Here is a 4,866-nt window from a genome sequence, read left to right as displayed (position 1 = left end):
ACATATAATATGGTTTCTCACAAAGGAAACAACAGTGTTAGCATCATCAGTGCGGGTAGGAATTGCTTCCACCCATTTGGAAACATAATCCACAGCTAACAATATATAAAAATATCCATTAGAATTTGGAAATGGACCCATGAAGTCAATGCCCCAAATATCAAAAATTTCACAGAAGAGCATATATTGTTGAGGCATCTCATCCCTCCTGGATATATTACCAAATTTCTGGCATGGGGGGCAAGATTTACAAAACTCAACAGCATTTCTAAAAAGAGTAAGCCACTAGAATCCGCAGTCTAAGATCTTTCTAGCTGTTCTTTGAGGGCCAAAATGTCCTCCACTCTCAGATGAGTGACAGGCCTCTAAAATGGACTGGAATTCTGATTGAGACACACAACGTCTAATTATCTGGTCAGCGTCACATCTCCATAAATATGGGTCATCCCATATATAATATTTAGACTCGCTTTTCAGCTTGTCTCTTTGATGTTTAGAAAAATGTGGAGGAAATGTGCGGCTAACTAAATAATTAGCGACAGGTACATACCAAGGGACTACCTCAGATACTGCTTGCAGGTTGTCAAAAGGAAAATTATCATCTATGGGAGTAGAATCATCCTTAATATGTTCAAGGCGACTCAAGTGGTCTGCTACTAAATTCTGATTACCACTCCTATCCTTTATTTCTAAATCAAATTCTTGTAACAGCAGTATCCAACGTATAAGTCTTGGTTTGGATTCCTTTTTAGCTAATAGATACTTTAGAGCTGCATGGTTCGAATACATTACTACTCTAGTACCAAGTAAATAAGCTCGGAATTTATCCAGAGCAAAAACAATAGCAAGAAGCTCTTTCTCAGTAGTAGTATAATTGGACTGGGCAGTGTCTAAAGTCTTAGACGCATAGGCAATAACAAAAGGATCCTTACCTTCACGCTGAGCCAGCGCTGCTCCTACTGCATGGTTGGAAGCATCGCACATGATTTCAAACGGCTGGCTCCAGTCTGGTCCTTTCACAATTGGGGCTTGAGTTAGAGCAGTCTTCAGCTTATCAAACGCTTGTTTGCAATCCTCACTGAACTCGAACTCAATATCCTTCTGCAGTAATCTGGATAAGGGAAGTGCCACCTTACTAAAGTCCTTAATAAATCTCCAGTAGAAACCTGCATGGCCAAGGAACGAACGGACTTCCCTCACAGAAGAGGGGTAAGGTAAACTAGAAATAACATTCACCTTTGCTGGGTCTACAGAAATGCCATTATTAGATACCACATGTCCTAATACAATCCCTTGTTTTACCATAAAGTGGCATTTTTTGAAATTCAATACAAGGTTTGTATTAACACATCTATCTAATACTCTAGATAATCCCTCTAAGCAAAGGCTAAAAGAATCACCATAAACGCTAAAATTGTCCATAAAAACTTCCATACAGTCCTCAATAAGATCAGAGAAAAGACTCATCATGCACCTTTGGAAGGTAGCTGGTGCATTGCACAAGCCAAAGGGCATTCTCTTATAAGCATAAGTCCCAAAAGGACATGTAAAAGTAGTCTTTTCCTGATCCTCAGGAGCTATATGAATCTGGAAATAACCTGTGTAACCATCTAAAAAGCAATAATGTGATTTACCTGACAGGCGATCCAGCATTTGATCAATGAATGGAAGTGGGTAGTGATCCTTACGGGTAGCTTGGTTGAGACGCCTGTAATCAATGTAGACTCTCCAAGCATTCTGAACTCTAGTTGCTATGAGCTCTCCATACTCACTCTTCACTGTAGTGACTCCAAATTTCTTGGGTACCACTTGTACTGGGCTTACCCATTCACTGTCTGAAATGGGATATATGATACCTGCTTCCAATAGTCTGGTCACTTCCTTTTTGACAACTTCCAAGATGGTGGGATTCAATCTTCTTTGTGGTTGTCGGACAGGTCTTGCTCCCTCTTCTAAAAATATTCTGTGCTCGCATACTTGAGGGTTGATTCCCACTATGTCTACCAAACTCCACCCAATTGCCTTCTTATGCTTCCTCAGTACATCAAGTAACTGCTCTTCTTGTTGAGAAGTCAGTTCCCTTGCAATAATAACCGGAAGCTTCTGCTCATCCTCAAGATAAGCATATTTGAGATGTGGAGGGAGAGGTTTCAATTCTAACTTTTGATCATGGGCGGGCTCTGGATTATCTGGGGCTTGTGAAAATGGCGAAGTGCCCCCATTGTCAGTTAAGAGGGTCCCCACACTTGGACCTTGTCCAGTGTGCCTTTCTTCAAACTCTTCCTTTTGAACTTCAGCCACACTTTTGTCTATGACATCACACTGGAAGATAGAACGATCTTTTGGGGGGTTGTCAATGACTCCATTCAGATTGAAGATTACTATGCGACCATCTATTTCAAAGGAGTATATTCCTGAAAAAGCATCCAATTTGAATTTTGATGTCTTCAGGAATGGTCTTCCAAGTAGGATTGATGATGGCTTATCTGAATCATTGTGGGGGCATCTCCAAGATATAAAAATCAGTGGGAAATGTGAGCCCTTTAATGTTCACCAAAACATCTTCAGCAACTCCAGCAACTGTAATAATGCTTTTATCTGCTAACACAAAACGAGCTGCCGACCTTTTTAAGGGAGGGAGCCTCAAAACATCATATATAGACAAAGGCATTATACTGACACATGCTCCTAAATCACACATGCAATCATAAATTACTACACCACCAATAGTACAACTAACTATGCAAGGACCTGGATCACTATATTTTTCAGGTAATCCTCCCATTAAAGCAGATATAGAACTACCTAAAGGAATAGTTTCTAATTCATTAATTTTGTTCTTATTGATACATAAGTCTTTTAGAAACTTTGCATATTTAGGTACCTGCTGAATAACATCAAAAAGGGGAACAGTTACCTCAACCTTTTTGAATATCTCTAGGATCGGGTTCCAGCTGCTTCCTGGGCTTTCTTGCAAGTTGTGGAAATGGAATAGGAGTAGTGTTTTCTGTGGTGCCTGCGCCTTTTGGTGCTTCCTCCTGTGGTTGAGCTGTTTCTTCTTCAGCTGTGTTCTGTATATCCTCTTCCTCTTCAACATCTTCGATTTCTACCACCTCTTCAGCTGAGGCGTATTTTGGTGAGGTTGGTTCCTCCTGATTCCTCTCCTGCAGTGTGGTTCCAGACCTCAGGGTGATGGCATTAATGCCTCCCTTTGGATTGGGTAATGGTTGAGAGGGGATTCCAGTGGTGCTTGAAGGTTGGTTACTGGAATTTTGTGCTAATCCAAACTGTGTCATAAAAGCTTGCAGAGTAGAGATGAGACCATTCAGACTGGCATTAATACTATTCATGATGTTGTTTTCCATGGTCTGTTATCTTTTCTCAAAAGATTGTAGTAGATCTTCATTAGAAGATAACAAAGAATGAGTAAATTGAGAGGTCTGCTGCTGATTGTTCTGTGGTCCTTGGTTCTGCCTCAGGTGAGGTGCTCTGTAAGGTTGATTTTGCTGCCTGTTGTTGTTATTGTTCCACCTCGGATTTCTCTGATTATCTCTACCTCCTCTGTTATTGTTATCCCTCCAATTCTGGTTTGAATTGTCCTGCCATCCATGGTTATTATTTCCACTTTGATTATACCCTTGGTTGGGGCGGTCATAGAAGTTGTGAGTGGATGCCACCATGTTGTCTTCTTGTTGGAGCTGCGGGCATTCATCAGTGTAATGGCTATAATCAGCACAGATTCCGCAAATTCTTTGTGGGACTAGTTGTTGGTTTTGCTATGGTGGAGGAGGTTGAGCTTGCTGAAAATGTTGATTCAGCTGCATTTGCTTCAGCAAGTTGGTCATTTCACAGATGCTTTGAGTTAGAGCAGCAGTCTCTCTACTAGAAGATACTTTTGCAACAGCTTTTGAACGGTCTTGCTTCTGTCTGTGGTTCCTAGTGGATTCAGCTAAACCACTGATCAATTGCCAAGCTTCATCAGTGGTCTTGTACTTCTTCATAGACCCATTGCTGGCACTTTCTAGTGTGGTCTTATCTTGGGGCCTCATACCCTGTGTAATATAGCTGAGTAGCACGATCTTGTCAATCATGTGATGGGGGCATACTTCCAGAAGATTATTGAAGCGCTCCCAGTATTCAAAGAGAGTCTCATTGTCATCCTGAACAATTGTGGAGATATCCTTCCTCAGTTTATCAGTAACTTCAGATGGAAAGAATTTCTCCAGAAACTCCTTTCTGAGTGTATCCCAGTTGGATACATTTGCTAGAGGTTGAGTGTAGTACCACTCTCTTGCTTTTCCCTCAAGAGAAAATGGAAAAGCTTTCAGCAGAATTGAAGTTTCATCAGTGCCATCACGCCTGACAGTAGAACAGGCTGCCTAGAAATCTCTCAAGTGCTTGATAGGCTCTTGAGCAGGTAGGCCATGAAACTTGGGCATCAAATTTAGCAGTGCGGTCTTTATTTCAAAATCTGTAGCTACCGCTGGATGATGCGCTTGAAACGGTTGCATTGTAAAATCAGGGGCTCCTTCCTCCTGGATGGTAACTCTCCTAGCTGCCATGTTTTCTGCACATAAAACAACCGAATCAGTAGAACGGGGGCTGGTTTCTTCCTCAGATTCACTTTCAAATCCTTCCTCAGAGCAGGCTAACCGACGTTGTTCTCGCCTTATTCATGAAATTGTCCTTTCAATTTCAGGATCGAATATTAGCAAGCGTGGATCAGGAAGTGAACGCGTCATTTGATGGAAGAAACATGCAGCTCATAGTAGTAAAATAAAATAAAATACAAATAAATAAATTCTAATTAATAAAATTAGCACTCTATTGCAACTCCCCGGCAACGGCGCCAAAAATTGATGAGAC

General features: G+C 41.2%; 1 non-coding gene across 1 annotated transcript; it reads left to right on the top strand.

Annotated features, from left to right (window-relative positions):
* Window positions 1–4,085: 4,085 nt before the first annotated feature.
* Window positions 4,086–4,193, top strand: LOC112774028 (small nucleolar RNA R71). Its single transcript, XR_003188542.1, has one exon. It is a non-coding gene; the product is annotated as a small nucleolar RNA R71 (small nucleolar RNA).
* The last annotated feature ends 673 nt before the right edge of the window (window positions 4,194–4,866 follow it).

The sequence above is a fragment of the Arachis hypogaea genome, chromosome 18 (genome assembly GCF_003086295.3).
Source record: "Arachis hypogaea cultivar Tifrunner chromosome 18, arahy.Tifrunner.gnm2.J5K5, whole genome shotgun sequence".
Lineage (NCBI taxonomy): Eukaryota > Viridiplantae > Streptophyta > Magnoliopsida > Fabales > Fabaceae > Arachis > Arachis hypogaea.
This window is presented reverse-complemented; position numbering and strand designations above follow the sequence as displayed.